We start from the raw sequence: 20,113 nt of genomic DNA on the forward strand, positions 1-20,113 counted from the left end.
TCCGTAGAACCTCACGCTGCCACTAAAGCACCTAGAACAACACCTGTCTGTAAATAAGCAGATGACATTGTTGTACACTTCCGACGAGGGAGTAAAGACACCTGGTATATGAGACCCTCACGCTGCCAGAACATCTGGTACAACACCTGTCTTTACTCCCTCGTCGGGTGTGTAGAACAGTGTCATCTGCTTGCTTACAGACACGTGTTGTTCTAGGTGCTTTAGTGGCAGCAGGAGGTTCTACAGGCCACGTGTCTTACCTCCCTCGAAGAACATGTACAGAACAGTGTCATCTGCTTGCTTATAGACACATGTTGTACAGGGCGCACTTCTGGTAGCATCAGATTGTACAAGCCACGTATCGTACATGGGTTGTGTACAACAATGCTTGCTTACAGAGTACAGACACGTGTTGTACTGGACACACTACTGCCAGCTTCAGTTAGACACATCATAAACTAAAGGCAGCCTCATATTCACTCTTTTATTGCAATATGCTGACACACAGAAACAGACTCACAACTAATTATAGGTGATTATATCACAAGGGCGTGATGGCAATAACTACATGACAATTCCCTATTTCTCTAAACACTCACCATAGGCAGCCATGGTTCAGTAGTTCATTCATCTCAGGTACAATGACTCAACAACGTGCTTCTAATACTGCATGGCTCTATCTAAATATAGTATATTTTATTTTCACCATTTCGTCATCTTAAAGAATGTTCCTGGTCATTATTAAACTTGATTTGGCTTTTTAGCCATGCAATTCCTTCCTGGTTTCAGTAATTTGCTGTTTAATTTGACACTTACATATTTTCTCTGTAAAACAGTGAAGTTCAATATACACTGTAACATATAAACAATATATAAATAGCTCCATGAAAGGGCACGTCCATTTAACATTGTCCCCAATTCAGTATATTCTCTGTAAAACCATTGATTGTTTATATTTTTAACTACACGAGAGGCAACGTCCATTTATATTACACAAGATACACACATATATCACGCACAACCACCTAATATACTCTGGATGTAACTACATGGTAGGACACCATCATTTCATATACACCAGCTGCAACTACATGGTAGGACACCACCATTTCATATACAGCAGCTGTAACTGCATGGTAGGACACCACCATTTCATATACACCAGCTGTAACTACATGGTAGGACACCACCATTTCATATACACCAGCTGTAACTACATGGTAGGACACCACCATTTCATATACACCAGCTGTAACTACATGGTAGGACACCACCATTTCATATACACCAGATGTAACTACATGGTAGGACACCACCATTTCATATACACCAGATGTAACTACATGGTAGGACACCACCATTTCATATACACCAGATGTAACTACATGGTAGGACACCACCATTTCATATACACCAGCTGTAACTACATGGTAGGACACCACCATTTCATATACACCAGCTGTAACTACATGGTAGGACACCACCATTTCATATACACCAGCTGTAACTACATGGTAGGACACCACCATACACCAGCTGTAACTGCATGGTAGGACACCACCATTTCATATACACCAGCTGTAACTGCATGGTAGGACACCACCATTTCATATACACCAGCTGTAACTGAATGGTAGGACACCACCATTTCATATACACCAGATGTAACTAAATGGTAAGATACACAGAGTTAGCTACATGATAAGGCATGCCTATTTAATATACACAAATATAGCTATATGATAAGGCATTACCATTTAATATACACAAGATGTAGCTTCTTGATAATACATGCTTGTTTAATATGAAAATGAAATATCCATATTCTGTAGCTTCAAGATACGAAACGACCATTAAATAGATACATCGTGTAGCCACATGATAAGGCATGCCTATTTGATACACACAAGATATAGCTGCACGATAAAGTATGACCATAAATATTCACATTCTCTAGCTTCACGATGTGGTATGCCTATTAAATATACACAAGATGTAGCAACATGATGAGGCATGACCATTAAATATACACATTCTGTAGCTTCATGATAAGGCAATGCCTATTTAATATACACAAGGTATAGCTACATTATAAGGCATGCCTATTTAATATACACAGTGAAGTAGGCACATTAAAAATGTACAAAATACAGCTAAATGATACACTATATGAGAGCTACATGTTCTGACAGGCAAACCCTTGGGACACCAGCACTGTGTCTTGGTCTGACAGAGACACATGCACTGTGTCTGGGTTGACAGAGACACAAGCACTGTGTCTGGGCCTGACAGAGACACATGCACTGTGTCTGGGTTGAGGGAGACACAAGCACTGTGTCTTGGTCTGACAGAGACACATGCACTGTGTCTGGGTTGAGAGACACAAGCACTGTGTCTTGGTCTGACAGAGACACATGCACTGTGTCTGTGTCAGAGGTTGAGAGACAAGAGACAAAGCACTGTGTCTGTGTTGAGAGACACAAGCACTGTGTCTTGGCCTGACAGAGACACATGCACTGTGTCTGGGTTGAGGGAGACACAAGCACTGTGTCTTGGCCTGACAGAGACACATGCACTGTGTCTGGGTTGAGGGAGACACAAGCACTGTGTCTTGGTCTGACAGAGACACATGCACTGTGTCTGGGTTGAGGGAGACACAAGCACTGTGTCTTGGCCTGACAGAGACACATGCACTGTGTCTGGGTTGAGGGAGACACAAGCACTGTGTCTTGGTCTGACAGAGACACATGCACTGTGTCTGGGTGAGGGAGACACAAGCACTGTGTGCCTCTTGGCCTGACAGAGACACATGCACTGTGTCTGGGACTGACAGAGACACAAGCACTGTGTCTGGCCTGAGAGAGACACCTGCACTGTGTCCAGAGACACATGCACTGTGTGGCTGACAGAGACACATGCACTGTGTCTGGGTTGAGGGAGACACAAGCACTGTGTCTTGGCCTGACAGAGACACATGCACTGTGTCTGGGTTGAGGGAGACACAAGCACTGTGTCTTGGCCTGACAGTAACACATGCACTGTGTCTTGGTTGAGGGAGACACAAGCACTGTGTCTTGGACTGACAGAGACACATGCACTGTGTCTGGGTAGAGAGACACAAACACTGTGTCTGGGCCTGACAGACACATGCACTGTGTCTGGGCCTGACACCGATGGTGTCTAGGCCTGTGATAGTCCTCCACAAATGAACACCCGGGAGATGAATCTCTGCACTCTCTTCTGCAGCTTCTCCCTGCGTGGTGTCTTGTCCTCGTCCCCACCTACAGTCAGGAAACAAGGCGTCAGAACAAAACATTTTGTCACAGACACAAGCTTCTTCTGTTTAAATTCAACTGTGAAACGTTTATCGTTTAACCCATGTTTCTCTAGATTCATCAGTTCAACAGTTAGAAGAATTATCTCCCTTTAAAGAAAATAGAAATATGTTCTTTGCTTGTTGTAAAAACTAAACAGGACTAATACTCCTCTACCCACCGCACGTGCCGCCTCCATATCCTGAGCTGGATTTCTTCATGGTCTGGACCCGAGTCTCCCTTCCCCTTGTCAGGCGCCACCACGTGGTCTAATCAGAAAATTATATTTCAGCGGATTTCATTATAAGGAAACTTAAGTCCAGTTATTCCTATTTCCCACTTTTATTACCCTTTTTGAGAGATTGTCATATTATATTACTCTCCCCAGACTCCCAAGTTGACAACAGGAAGGCATATCAGTGTTCTCACCTGGAACCGGGTCTTGAGTCTGGTCAGAAGCGACTCCGTCCCCAAATTGCTTGCAACTTTTGAGACAGAAACACAACATTAAAAATACCATAAATATTATGTCGTTATCAGCATCAAAGAAAATATATATGAGGACAGCAGGAAAGCAAATACTCTTTGTGTGAAGACAACTGTCAGGATTCATTTGTGTAGTTTCCTGTTTCAACTCAATCCAAGTAATGCTCTTTCCCGGTGTGATACCCATTTATGGCGTCCCCTCGGATGTACGAGGAATTTTACCCAAACATATACTCACTCGCCCATCCACTCACCTGTCACTCACCAATCTGATGGCGTTACCCTTACTGATGTAAACACTTACCATCATCCTCCCAGACGTGAACAGAGGACAACCAGTCAGACATGGACTGCTGTCTCTGACTGACCCAGCCCTGATCCAACATCATTTTGCGCACACGGAGCTCCTCCTGGTGGAAAGTGTTCGACTCCCTGGATCCTGTGAACCACGACTCGTCGCTTCGGTTGGCCAGGGAGATCTCGGAGATTGTCTCAGCCACCGGGAACTGGGCATCTACAGATGGCTCCCTGGGGAAAGGTCTGGGCTGAAGGTGGTCCTCCGCGAATGGGTCGAATACACTCTCAGAGTCAGAGGAAGAGAAGCTGTCCAGGATCTCAGATGACCAGACAGAATGACCGGAACCAGAATCAGATCTCGGAACTGGCGGAGTTGAAGTGTAGCAGCAGTCATCTGCTTTATCAGATGCTCTTGCAGATTCATGAGGACTGCTGTGATGACTCCTAGAGGATGAAGCAGACGCTTTAACAGATTCACGAGGACGCATGTGAGATAGAGAAGCAGATGTCTCAGTGATGGATTTGTTGTCTTCTGAATTGACGGAAATGTCATCTCGTGTCTTGGAAGACGTTCTAGGTCCTCTCCGAAGACTAGTGTTGGATGACGATTGGGAGGACCCTAGGTCAGATACCGAGGTCGACATGATGTACTGGTAGTCCTCGGAATTAATTACGCTGTCACTACGTGACGCATCACTGCGTTGCCGCGTGTCTGAGCAGGTCTTCAGTCCAGATGGCTGCTCTGCTTTTCGAGGACTGCATCCATAGGAAGACACAGGGGGACAGGCAGGTGGCGACATGGATAAAATGTCCTTCTGTCTCCCAACAGGTACGACAGACGACATTGTTAGCTTCCTGGATGTCACACACGTATATACAAACCTCTACAAAACATCCCAGTATTTCCTAGTGCTCACCTGGAGAATATGTAATGCCTGTGTGGAGTAATTATCTCATAAACTGTCTGAAAACACAAGCGCGATCTTTGTCCCAGCGGGCGAGCAGAACAATACACCACATTGTGAACTCTGACCTATGACGTCATTATATTATGACGTCATTGTAACACATAAAAGTGCAGCTGACGTAAATTCGAAAGTTTTTTTCCAACGAAAGGCGGACGTTAACATGCCAAATTTTGAATTGAAATAGTATTTTATTAGTATTAGAAATGTTTCAAAATCAAATTAACTCAGTGTTGAACAATACACCACTGAACTCCGACCTATGCGTCATTGTAAAATAAAAGTGCAGCTCCATAGTAACGCGAAATGCAACCTTCCTTTACCTAAATAAGAGAAGGATGTATGCCTGTGAGGAGCTTTAGACATTGATGCTCCTCTTGTTCAACCTTCACTTTGAAGTCGAATAACATTCCAAATGTATCATGCACACACATCAAAGTTTTTCTTTCTGCGGAACATTTGCTGTTTCTTGACTATCCATTAACATTTGCTGTCCATTAACATCTTATGCAAAGCGAAAGTGATGAATATGATCTCTGAAAGATGGTTACAGTCGCCCTTTTGGACACATTACCGAAGTTGCGATTCACGGCGTTATTTCGTGAGTGATTTGAAATGTGAAAATCGGATAATTACTCGGAGGATTGAATCTTAAAGCTAGCATATATAAGTGATATTTGCTTTTGTTTAAAACACTAATGTTAACTCTGCAAAGTCTTCGGTAGACCAAGTTCGAATCGCCGAAGTGAGCTTTCCGCAATACTGGACAACGTTTACAAAATCACGTTTCATAAAGGACGGCCATGAGACGCCCGTTACAGTTAAATCACGTAGATCAGCGGAAATACGTCATGAAATTCCTTATACATTTTATTTTAACATAAAAAATACATTTTTGTCACCAATACCAAGTATCTACAAGAAGTCAAACTAAATGTATAGGGTGTAACCCCTTGGATGCCAGAGGGAGATATATATGTCCTTCCTCTTCAACCCTCACTTTGAAGTACCATATTATTCTAAATATATCACGCAGTGTGTATCTATATATCAGGCCATCAGTAATATTTTATATGTTTCGTGTGACAATTGGAGTTATTGTTTATTGAGTTTTTGGCTTTTCCCACCACGTTAAGGATGCAATGCCCGTCGCTTGTCTTTTGTTATTTGTTTCCTCTGCGTCTTTTGATTTAGAAGCAGACGATAACTCTTCCGGCAGAGGAAGTTTCTCTTTCAAGGCATGCGAGAAAACGTTGCTGTCACGATTGGCGACTTGAGAAAACAATACGGGAATTATATTCTGTTCCGTAGACTTGTTCGGTAATACCCGAAGCCGCTCTAAATGTCGCCATTTTTCATACATTACGAAATCGCGATTCACGGAGTTATTTCGTGTATGTTTTAAAATGTAAAAACCGAAGAATTAATCGGAGTACCGAATTTCAAAAATAGCACTTTCATGATCACCGACGAGATTTTCATCTAATCACCAATGACAATTCTGTAACGTTGCCGATAAACCAAGAATCGGTTGGGATGTTTTTATCGAAAATACACGAAATCGAACGCCGAAGTGAGCTTTCTGCCATATTGTTTACAAAATCACGTTTCGCGAAGGCCGGTCATGAGACACCCATTACATGACGTATATTTCACATTCAGCTGCGACAAATACATCACTGATTTCCTCATGCATTTTAGAATAAATAACAAATGGTCTTTGTCACCAAGTGACAAATCAAACGAAACATATTGGGTTTGAAAACGGACGCTGTGCTTGTGAGGCAGCGCTTGTTTGAAATGTAAACAAAGAAAAATTCAGATCTTACACGGTGTCGCATTTTCTCAAATTTCAAGAAATCTGTTCGTCTATTCGTTGCATACATTGGCCCAATATTTTAAGAATATGCATGGGAAGAGTTTTTAAGCATGAATTTTGAAAATTAAAAATAGATACATTACAATGGTTTGGTGAATTTCAACGAAATTGTAAAAATTTCCGTCCATCATGCAGAACGACAACGTTCATTATCGGCGCCAGAAAACACGCCATTTCGTGAAAATTCGATCACCGGTTGTGATGTCATACGTCTGTTGTACATATTTGGTGATTTCTTGCAGTGAAGGTTGGTTGTGTAGGAGTAAACACGATAATCATATCCTGCTGCTTACAGTCTCAATATTATGATGTATGTTTTGCTATCTTTTAGATAACACCCTGAAAGCGTCCTCGTGCTTTAACTATAATAGTTCAGGGCAAAATTGTGATTTATTACACTATACATTGTGGTAGAGCAAACTGTATTTCTTAATCATATCATGATACGTGCATGATACCTATAAGTTATTTTTTATCCTTTGAACGTTTTGCTTTGCTAGAACAGGTTTTACATAAGAAATTGACACATTTAGCGTAGTACACAACATGTCCTTTACACAAGTGAAGATGAAACGCAGGCACAACTGCAAAATGTGAAAAGAGAAAAGTCATGAACTTACTTTTAACCTACTCACCTAAACTCGAACTATAAACGACAAAGGCGATTATATAAAAGAGAAACTTTAGAACTTTAATACAATGAAGCATAGCATACACACTTAAGTGTCGTGAATATGGAAACTCTGCGAGGCAGATAAGACTACGGACACTTAAGTGATGCCCCCAAATAGTTCCTCAAACCAATAATTACTACTGAGCGGGAGGGTTGGGTGTTGAAAGCCTGACGCCGTGCGCGCGCTGACGCTAATATAAGGGAGATGACTGCAGCGATACTGTTGTAGAAGCAAGGGACGTTCCTTATAATATACCGTAATCAGAATCTATTTTACTAACTGAATTCTCAAAATCTCTTTTCTGTTCATTTCTGTTGAAATATAATATGCACTGAACCGATCTTACATACGGTATTTAAACCATCATCAAAGTCTGTAAACAAGTCTTCGAAGCCCAATAATCGGATTTTCTCCCTTAGCAAAGGGGCATCACTCTCATTTGGCTCTTCGGCGTTTGTAATGGCGAGTTGTTTCAACGTTACTGCTGCACAAAAGGCTGGCACGGATCCGGAATTTCCATGGACTGCATTTGTGATTGTTTGTCCCATATGTAACTTTTCTTCATCTGTAACTTTGTGGTATATCGCCAGAGAACTAATTGATTTATGACCTGTGAGAGCCGTGATCTGAGCCGGTGAGAAGTTGATCTTGGATTGTCACATTTGTGGTTCTGATGGAGTGGTTTGTGTACATCTGAGACAATCCACATGATTTGCTTATATTCGTCATGAACTTGGCGAGAGTATCTTTGCCTGTTTGACGTTTGCACTACCAGACTGATTCTGTATCGCAATACGAATCCTTCGGACGTTGCCACAGCCTGTCTAGACTTGGTTCAAGCTTGGATACGTACTTCACGAAGGACGCAAAAGGACAAAAAGGTGAGTTCTGATTTTCAGGCATTAGTCCGGTATAACCTTCCTTTTCTTTTTCTCGGCGATTTTTTGTCAGTTCATCTCTTGTTTTCACCACATACTTTATTCCATTTTGGTCTACAGACATGGGAAATGTATGTTTAGTCCTTTTGCAATGTTTTCTCCACCGCGGGGACAGAAATACAGCCGTATTTCAAACTGTACCTTACTGAAAAGGCCGTGAGGGGTATCGGGGCGCATGTGTAGAGAATACATCATTTTCATGTCTTCTGAAATACAGGGAAAGTTGTCAGTAGAACCCCTTCCTGCAGCTTTGAGTTCCCGCATTGCTGTCGTGAAACTCATATTAGCGTCCTGAAAGTCACTATGTTTGATAATGTCAATGGTTTTGTTGAACGGAGGGGATTGAAATATCTGTTGAGGCTGTGTCTGAAATGCTCTGAAATGCTCGTCTTGTAATTCACCATTGCGTTCCCTAGCGTCCAAATAGAATTGACTCAAAACCTCAGCAATTCTAGGTGACTAATATTCTTCGAAGTCATGAACCTGCTTCTTTTCTTCCAGATACACCCGGAAGGTATTTGCACCTTGTCTGTTTGCCTTTTGTGTATTATAATGTACACATGATTTTATGTGTTTTTCTGTAATTTCTTCGGCAGATTGAGGCGCAAAACGTTTCGCCATGATATTTCCTGAACGGGCATGAAGGGGGATACTTCGTGATGGCTTAGTTTATAATAAAAAGATCGAATTTTTGTTAAACGACAAGTGAAATACAGAAATATTATAATGTTCTGTATATTTGTATTGACACAAACAAATACGAAATTATGGCAACAGTTGTATTACTCTGTTAATACTCATAAATGGATACGCCAACTCTAAAATTTCGAAGGGATCAACTGTTTGTTCTGCATTAGGAATTTACAAGGGTTTTACAGTCCTTTCAAAACACCGTGTAACTAAAAGTGTGACCTGGCTAATTTTGTGACTCTGAGCTCAACATTGTGTCATCTGGCTAACTGTGTGATACTGAGCTCAACAATGTATGACCTGGCTAATTGTGTGACACTGAGCTCAACAATGTGTGACCTGGCTAATTGTGTGACACTAAGCTCAACAATGTATGCCCTGGCTAATTGTGTGACACTGAGCTCAACAATGTGTGACCTGGCTAATTGTGTGACACTGAGCTCAACAATGTATGACCTGGCTAATTGTGTGACACTGAGCTCAACAATGTGTGACCTGGCTAATTGTGTGACACTGAGCTCAACAATGTATGCCCTGGCTAATTGTGTGACACTGAGTTCAACAATGTATGACCTGGCTAATTGTGTGACACTGAGATCAACAATGTGTGACCTGGCTAATTGTGTGACACTGAGCTCAACAATGTATGCCCTGGCTAATTGTGTGACACTGAGTTCAACAATGTATGGCCTGACTAATTGTGTGACACTATCTTCATGGGTCTGATGTGTACAACAAAATATATAATACTCAAGGCACAAGTGCTCGAGACATACAGTAGAAGGCCTTGCGCCTTGTACTTCATCCGCTTTCGGGGCGGTGGGGTAGCCTAGTGGTTAAAGCGTTGGCTCGTCACGCCAATGAGACATGGGCACAAGTAGAAGGCCGTGATATTGCTGGAATATTTGTAGAAGGCCTTGCACTTCATCCGCTTTCTTACAGACACGTGTTGTTCTAGGTGCTTTAGTGTCAGCATGAGGTTCTACAGACCTGGGTGCCGTTGTACAAAACAACAATAGCGCTACGCCAGTCGCAAGTCTATGTTAAGGTATGGGAGTTACGGTCACCTGAGCGCTAAGATCGCTTTCTACAACGGCACCCAGATGTTACATCCCTCGTTGGATGTGTAGAACAGTACCATCTGCTTGCTTACAGACACGTGTTGTACCAGATGTTCTGCTGACAGCATCAGATTCCACAGGTACTCCAGGTACAAGTGCTTGACACATACAGTAGCAGGACTGGTACTTCATCCGCTTTCTTACAGACGTGTTGTTCTAGGTGCTTTAGTGGCAGTATCAGATTCCACAAGCCACGTATCGTCCATGGGTAACTCCCTCTTGGCTGTGTACAACAATGCCTGCTTTCATGGACGTGAATTCGGAGCACGACTGGCAGCAACAAGTAGACACATCATACACTAATGGCAGCCTCGTATTCACTCTTTTATTGCAATATGCTGACACGCAGAAACAGACTCACAACTAATTATAAGGGATTATATCACAACAAGGACGTGATGGCAGTAACTACAAAGCAGATAATTCCTTATTTCCCGAAACAATCTTAGGTAGCAATGGTTCAGTAGTTCATTGATCTCACAATCCATGTACAATGACTCAATAACGGGCTCCTAGTACTACAAAGCTATATCTAAATATATTATTTTTATTATTCAAAATGAGTGCTTCCGCCATTGTTAAGAATGTTCCTGGTCTTTACTAAACTTGATTTGATTTTTACCATGCAATTCCTCCCTGGTTTCAGTAACTTGCTGTTCATTTGACACTTACGTATTTTCTCTGTAAAACATTAAACTTCGATATACACTGTAACATATACAATATTTAGCTCCACGAAAAGGCACGTCCATTTAATATTGTCCCCAATTCAGTATATTGTCTGTAAAATCATTGATTGTGTATATGTTTTAACTACAAAAGAGTCAACGTTTATTTAAATTTCACAAGATACACACATATATCACGCACAACCACTTAATATACTCTGGATGTAACTACATGGTAGGACACCACCATTTCATATACACCAGATGTAACTACATGGTAGGACACCACCATTTCATATACTCTGGTAGTAACTAAATGGTAAGGTATAAACGTAACAGTTTGATGCACAGAGTTAGCTACATGATATGGCATGCCTATTCAATATACACAATATATAACTACATGATGAAGCGTGACCATTAAATATCCTCATACTGTAGCTGTATGATAAGGCATGCCTATTTCATATACACAAGATACAGCTACATGACTCCAGATAACAGCTCTGTAGGAAGATAATGAGACATGACTATTTAATATACACAAGATAGAGCTGCATGTTAAAGAATGACCATTAGATATCCACATTCTGTTGCTATATGATAAGGTATGGCCATTTAATATACACAAGAAATAGCTTCATGATATAGCTGGACCATTAAATATCTTCATACTGTAGCTATATGATAAGGCATGACCATTTAATATACACAAGATATGGCTTCATGATAAAGCTGGACCATTAAATATCCTCATACTGTAGCTATATGATAAGGCATGGCCATTTAATATACACAAGATATAGCTTCATGATAAAGCTGGACCATTAAATATCCTCATACTGTAGCTATATGATAAGGCATGACCATTTAATATACACAAGATATAGCTTCATGATAAAGCTGGACCATTAAATATCCTCATACTGTAGCTATATGATAAGGCATGGCCATTTAATATACACAAGATATAGCTTCATGATAAAGCTGGACCATTAAATATCCTCATACTGTAGCTATATGATAAGGCATGACCATTTAATATACAAAAGATAGAGCTACATGATAAAGCGTGCCAATTTAATATACACAAGATATAGTTACATCTTAAAGCATAACCATTAGGCACGGCCATTTAATATCCACAGTCAGTAGCTTCATGACAAAACATGATCATGAAATATCCATATTCTATAGCTTCAAGATAAGCAGTGTCTGAAATAAGGCCCGTCTGACCGCCCGAGACGGTCTAGATTTCTGACGGACGGTCTACATTTACAGCTAGCCAGCCCGATGGTCTGGTAAATTTTTTAGATGTTCCATACATCTGAGTAAATTCACCATATTTGGTCAGGTTCAATCTATTTTGGACTGGTAGCATTTTGAAGTTACCAGCCCTGATGTCTGGCTGTATTTTTGGCTTATTTAATACACTGAGATAAGGCATGCTTATTTAAAATGGACAAGATGTAGCTACATGATAAACTGAGATAAGGCATGCTTATTTAAAATGGACAAGATGTAGCTACATGATAAAGCATGACCATTAAATATCCATATTCTGTAGCTTCAAGATGAGGCATGCTTATTTAAAATGGACAAGATATAGCTTCATGACAAAGCATGGCCATTAAATATCCACATTATGTAGCTACATGATAAAGCATGACCATTAAATACCAATATTCTGAAGCTACATGATAAAGCATGCTTATTTGATATACACAAGATATAGCTTAACATGATGAGGCGTGGCCATTAAATATCCACATTATGTAGCTACATGATAAAGCATGACCATTAAATACCAATATTCTGAAGCTACATGATAAAGCATGCTTATTTGATATACACAAGATATAGCTACATGATGAGGCGTGACCATTACATGTCCACATTATGTAGCTACATGATAAAGCATGACCACTAAATATCCATATTCTGAAGCTTCGTTATAAGGCATGCCTATTTAGATATAGCTACATGGCAAAACTAGACCATTAGATATCCACACTCTAGCTGTAGCTACATGATAAATGCCTGACTATTACAAATCCACAGTCTACATGAAACGACTCTTACGCCTATTCGGAATACACATGATGAAACACGACCATCTAATATGTAGGTACACAGTGAAGTAGGCACACTAAAGTTGCACAAAATACAGCTAAATGATGAGGCACGCAAGATATTTACACTATATGAGAGCTAATGTTGAGACAGGCAAACCCTTAGGACACCAACACTGTGTCTGGGCCTGACAGAGACACAAACACTGTGTCTGGGCCTGACACCGATGGTGTCTAGGCCTGTGATAGTCCTCCACAAATGAACACCCGGAAGATGAATCTCTGCACTCTCTTCTGCAGCTTCTCCCTGCGTGGTGTCTTGTCCTCGTCCCCACCTACAGTCAGGAAACAAGGCGTTAAAACAACACATTTTGTCACAGATACTAGCTTCTTGTGTTTAAAATCAACTGTGAAACGTTTATCATTAAACCCAAAGCTCTCTCAGTTCATCAGTTAGAATTGTCTCCCTTTAGAGGAAATAGGAATATGTGCTTAACTTGGGGAAAAAACTGAACATGACTACTACTCCTGTACCCACCGCTCGTGCCGCCTCCATATCCGTGGCTGGATTTCTTAATGGTCTGGACCCGAGTCCCTCTTCCCCTTGTCAGGCACCACCACGTGCTCTAATTCAGAAAATTATATTTCAGCGGAATTCATTGTAAGGACACTACAAGGTCAGTCACTAAATAGGGTAAATCATTTGTTCTTTCGAGATTATATGTATCGTTTCTGAAGTCCAGTATTTCCTATTTTCCCATGTTTATTCCCCTTCTCGAGAGATTGTCATATTTCATGACTCTCCCCAGACTCCGAAGTGGACAAAAGGACTAAATATCAGTGTTCTCACCTGTAACTGGGTCTTGAGTCTGGTCAGGAGCGACTCCGTCCCCAAATTGCTTGCAACTTTTGAGACAGAAACACAGCATTAAAAAATACCATGAATATTATGTCGTTATCAGTAACAAAGAAAAGGTATATGAGGAAAGCTAATACTCTTTGTGTGAAGACAACTGTCAGGATTCATTTGTGTAGTTTTCTGTTTCAACTCAATCCATTTTTTTCTCCTTCACTGTGTGATACCAAGTTATGTACGCGGAATATTGCTAAAACATATACTCACCCACACACTCTCACCCACTCACTCTCAGTCTCGTTCCCATTACTGATGTAGACACTTACCATCATCCTCCCAGACGTGAACAGAGGACAACCAGTCAGACATGGACTGCTGTCTGTGATTGACCCAGCCCTGATCCAACATCATTTTGCGCACACGGAGCTCCTCCTGGTGGAAACTGTCCGACTCCCTGGATCCTGTGAACCACGACTCTTCACTATTATTGGCAAGGGAGATCTCAGAGATTGTTTCAGCTACAGGGAATTGGGCATCTACAGATGGCTCCCTGGGGGAAGGTCTGGGCTGAAGGTCGTCCTCCGCGAATGGGTCGAATACACTCTCTGAGTCAGAGGAGGAGAAGCTGTCCAGGATCTCAGACGACCAGACAGAATGACCGGACTCGGAAGAAGATCTCGGAACTGGCGATAGAGATGGCGGAGTTGAAGTGTAGCAGCAGTCATCTGCTTTATCAGATGCTCTTGCAGATTCACGAAGACTGCTGTGATGACTCCTTGAGGATGAAGCAGACGCTCTAACAGATTCACGAGGACACTTGTGAGATAGAGATGACGATAGGTCTGAAGAAGATGCCTCGTTGATGGCTTTGTTGTCCTCTGGATTGATGGAGATATCAACCCGGACCGGCGTCTTAGAAGATGCTTTAGGTCCTCTCTGAGGACTAATGTTGGATGACGATTGGGAGGACCCTAGGTCAGATACCGAGGTCGACATGATGTACTGGTAGTCCTCGGAATTAATTATGCTGTCATTACGTGACGCATCACTGCGTTGCCGCGTGTCTGAGCAGGTCTTCACTCCAGATGGCTGCTCTGCTTTTCGAGGACTGCATCCATAGGAAGACACAGGGGAAGAGGTGGAGGACGACATGGATAAGATGTCCTTCTGTCTCCCTACAGTTACGACAGACGACATTGTTAGCTTCTTGGATGTCACATTGTTTTAAAACTGTTTTAAGTTAAATCTGTATTGTAGTGGCTTAATAAATTAGGACTAATAAGCCTTAAAACTCATGTCATTTTTATGCGTAGTCGCGTCAGTCAGAAATGTAGTTTTAGCCCACGAAAATCTAAAGGAAAAAGATCGTCGTTTGCATCAGACCACTACTTAAAACATATTAAATTAATTACACAGTGTTTTGAGTTAATATATATTTACACAAAACATGCGTCTATACATACATTCGAAGCATATCGAAAAAAACGAGCAAAGATATGTACACATTATGTTACGGTGGAGAGCGCTTCGCGGAACATGGAACTATAATGGTATAGTTCATTTGATTGGAAAATTATAGCAGCAGTGTCATAACTGCATTTCTAAAAGCTATAATGTTTAATCACTTGGATTTAAACCAATCCTGTAATGACTGTGCATGTGGTATATGTCAGGCCTCACTTTCATATTAGCGCTACGAAGGTCGTAAGACAACGTCAAATTATGGAAACTATGATTACTTTGGGTATGTTGCCCCTAGGTATATAACCGGGCCCATTCGTATAAAAAGCGCTCTTAACGCTAACCCCAATACTCTAACAGACACTTAAGATACAATGATTACGGCCTAATCCGTCGAATTTTGAACAGTCAGCAGTGCCGATCCGTCGAATCATGCTTGAGTGGTTCTGTGCTAATCGGTCGAATTTCAGACCGTGTTAACACACTGCATGGGAGAGTCTAAGTTCATAAATTAAGGGATCGGCTTGTACAGTTCGGTTCATAATTATTGAGAATCCCATGAATGTTACTAAAATGCAAATAATGAGTGAAATCTGAAATTACTCAGTATTCAATACTTGTACATACCCTGTAGATTTCTGCAGGTATGAAATTAATATTTTATCAGATCCCCGTTACTTTCCATGCACAGTCTAATGCGGGTAGGCATACTCTCTATCAGAGAGGTTAGAGTTTCAATGGGGAAACTGTCCCAATATCGCACTACCTCTCTCTTCATGTCTTCAAGTTTGGTGAGTCCCTTTTGGTTGACACCCCCTTCATCATCCCCCAAATGTTCTCAATGGGATTCAGATCCGGACTGTAGCTGGGAAATGGGAGCAGTGTCACGTTTTTCTCTTGGAACCACTGTTTAGAGTGCTTTGCTGTGTGTTTTAGGTCATTGTCCTTTTGCAAAATCCAGTCATTCCCATAAAAGACTCCTGCATTTGGAAGAAGAAAGTTCTCAAGAATGTCTGTGTACCGTTCACTAGTCAAATTTCCCTCAAACACGCACAAAGGAGTTGTTCCCAGTAATGACACTCCACCCCACACATGAAACTTGGGACTGTATTTCGGCCTGTGGTACGCCGGTGCTGAATCAGATTTTGTCCACATCTTAACATTGTTAGGATACACCCAGACTGAACTTTCATCAGTGAAAATTGTGTTGCTCCAGTCAAAGTTTTCATGGTCCTGACACCACAAAACACGGTTTTCCTTATGTCTGTCTTTCATGTCTGGAGTCGGCGTTCCCCTCTTTTTCTCCCATCCAAGATCAATTAAATTTCGTCTGATAGTGGATTTAGAAACACTAGGTGAGCCTCTATTTAGCATCTCATACCTGATGTTGGATATACTTGCTCTTTTCTTAGTTGAAGCCAAAATACCAAGTCAGACCCGATCCAATTTTCTGGGCCTCCCTGCTCCTTTCTTGTGCTCAATTCCAACTCCAGTCTCAATATTCTTCTTAACCCTGTACACAGTTGATAGAGGAGTGTCAGCTCTTTCTGACAGTGTATGGGCATCAGTGATACCTCCATTGTACAAATCTAAAATCAACCTTCTTTTCTCATCAGCAGCCATTTTGGACATTGTTTTGGAAAATGTCTTCGGCTTAAATTTCAGGGGAGGTAACTCTAATCTGACATGTCTAGAAAGACAAGAAGAGTTGCCTCCCTTGGACTGATAGCAGAATTTCATCATCAGTGGAGCTCATGAAAAAACCTAGGAGTTCAAACTGACATGAAAAATTCTCAATAATTATGAACCGAACTATATTGGATTAGACTACATGTTTTCTTAAATAGTTTTAACTCAATTTAAGTTCAATTCTTTATTTACCTTTAGCTGTACAGCTAATGGGTTGTGGACATGAAAATATAGTCGAAATTTCGACAAATATTTTGTATATGAATTGATTTTTTAAAATAATATTGCAAATTAAAAGTGTCAATAATATGTTTATACAATCTACACTTAGTAAAACTGGACAACTGACTTCCAATACACTGGAAAGCATGACCAATAAGTCTTTGTGTAATGACAGGCAGATAAGAGACATTCAATTCTTGCTTATACCATATCATATAGATATTCATAACCCCCACGTAGAATATAGTTATCAGTTCCTAGCAGCTTACTCCAGTACTTGACAATATTGAACATCCGTTCGTAGCGCAAAGGATAACGACCAAGTTCGTCATAAACCATACAATTACAAGTTGATTGTTTGACACCCAATAACCGCTTACAATAATCCAAAAGTAATCTTTCAATTTTTTCAGCCTTACGAGAGCCCCTATACTTTAGACGCATAGCACAAAACACTTCCAACATAGCAATTGAAAACAGACAATATCATTGCCTGTGTTGGACACTTGCTCGGAGTATGGTGATCGTGTGTAACATTCCTACAAACTGAAAATGTGTGGATGAAATTTTGTTGAATGTAGATATAGATATAATATCCTTGTATATATTTCTCCTTTAATGCATCAATTTCAATTTTGTACAAAAGTACAATGCATCAATTTCAATTTTGTACAAAAGTACAAATATAAGAGAAAATAACATGTATTTAATGCATCCATTTCTCATTGTATCATATGAGTAGGCAAAGATAAGAACAAAAGTACAACAATAAAGAGAGTCAAACCATCCAACAGCCCTTGCGTCTTTTTTTTGGGTATGATCCAATGTTTTGATAAGTTTAATTAATAGCTAAGATCAGAGTGCTCATCCGGATCGGTACACGACCGATACAAGATATAGGCACGCGGGTCAGGACCCACGTAAATCTGCGACCATAATAATAACCAATGATTGTACTATTACTGGAGTTCCAACAGCCTTAGTGCCTAGATCACTGTGTTTGAGGCTTAAAACTAATTCATCTGTTAATCAGTTAAGGCGAACAAGAAAATATTCCGGTTTTTTTTCGATTTAAAAAATAATAATTTTGTTATCGTAACAGTAAATACTACGTGAACTGAAACATCAATAAGAAAGGATGCAGGAGCCAAAAATTGAACGGTGTGGCCTAACACATAAATCAGGCTGTAGCAGCTGACTATCTAATGTACGCCTATATTTCTATATTTACAGTACAACCAGAAATTATTGAGAATTCAAGATTGTAATTTTTATTTTTTTTTCACTCATTACTCATGTATTAAATGTGAATATTAGCAGAACATAACTCCAGATTCAAAGACAGGGGAACAGTTAGTATTTTGTCAAGTCACCATGGGCAGCAATGCAGGCTTCAATGCGGCGGGGCATACTACTAGAAAGTCGTGGTCCACGCTGTCCCAATAGCGGATCACCTCTTCTTTCATTTCAGCAATATTTGTCAGAGTCCCCATGAGTCCCCAAACATTTTCTATTGGATTTAGATCAGGGCTATAGCTTGGCCAATCTAATAATGTCATATTTGGGGTCCGAAATCAGGCCTGTGAATGCTTTGAACGATGTGTCGGGTCGTTGTCCTGCTGGAAAATCCAAAAATTTCCATAGAACACGAGAGCAGATGGAAGTAAATGTCCCTCGAGAAGATCTGTGTACTGCTCACTGTTCATATTCCCTTCAAATACACAGAGGGGCGTTGCCCCTAACACAGATATGCCACCCCACACGTTAAATTTCGGACTGTACTCTGGGCGCTGATACAAAGTTTTTCAGTTTGTTTGGTCCAGAATGTCAGTGTATTAGGAAACAGCCACACAGAACTTTCATCTGAGAAAATCATATTGTCCCAGTTAAAATTTCTAAACTCCTTCGTTTGTTTTTAGAAACAAGAATACCAAGCCGCCTCCTGTCACCGACAGCCAATTTTCTGGGCCTACCTGCGCCTCCCTGGTGCTCAATGCCATATCCATTTGCAATATTTTTCAAAACACGATCAACAGTGGACAAAGGGATGCCTGTTCTATTTGAAATCACTTTAGCTGATCTGATGTCCTTGTTTTAATACTCTAAAATCAACTTCCTCTTCTCTAAATCATCCATACTCAGGATCACTGAAAATGTCGTCTGCTAGCAAGTAAACAAAGGGGGATAACTCTTCAGAAACTAATGAAAAAGGATTAACGGAGTTGTCTCTCTTGAATGAAACCAAGCACTTGATAGCTGGTCAAGGTTGTTTATACTAGAAATCCAATTAAACATATTCCTAAAATTCTCAATAATTTCTGGTCATACTATACATCCCCGCCCGCCGCACTAGAAAGGCGAACGCCCAAACATTATGTCTACTGTCGCCAAATACCAACATACGAAGAAAATCAGAAGATCGCCCCTTGGGTTGCATTGCTCTTGAAGACAAACATATTCATCCTACCAAACAGTCACTCTCGTTGTGAATCACATGACAATTCGACAATTTGTTTAAAACATTTTGAGTAAATTGCCTCCTGCCTTACCGATTAGAAACATGTCGGTGAAAAACAAATAACTTTATTTGGCATTATACAGCATCTGCACTTTTTCTCGAGTCAGATAAGCCGAAACACTTTTGTTTAATACAGAAATGCTTGAAAATCAAGTCAGTTTAGAATTGTCTCCCTTGCGGCTGCGGCGTTCAATACGAACGTGAACAACCTTCCTTTCACATACACCTGTGAAGATCCTGGTTAGAATTGGTCTTCAGCAGCC

General features: G+C 40.8%; 1 long non-coding RNA gene across 1 annotated transcript; it reads right to left on the bottom strand.

Moving 5' to 3' along the window:
• Positions 1–3,115: 3,115 nt before the first annotated feature.
• Positions 3,116–3,848, bottom strand: LOC124263331. The gene is made up of 3 exons (XR_006894820.1): positions 3,744–3,848; positions 3,496–3,583; positions 3,116–3,281 (listed from the first exon to the last, which is right to left on the bottom strand). It is a non-coding gene; the product is annotated as an uncharacterized LOC124263331 (long non-coding RNA).
• Between the last annotated feature and the right edge of the window lie 16,265 nt (positions 3,849–20,113).

The sequence above is a fragment of the Haliotis rubra genome, unplaced genomic scaffold (assembly GCF_003918875.1).
Source record: "Haliotis rubra isolate DU_JTF1 unplaced genomic scaffold, ASM391887v1 Scf88, whole genome shotgun sequence".
In the NCBI taxonomy this organism is placed as follows: Eukaryota; Metazoa; Mollusca; class Gastropoda; order Lepetellida; family Haliotidae; genus Haliotis; species Haliotis rubra.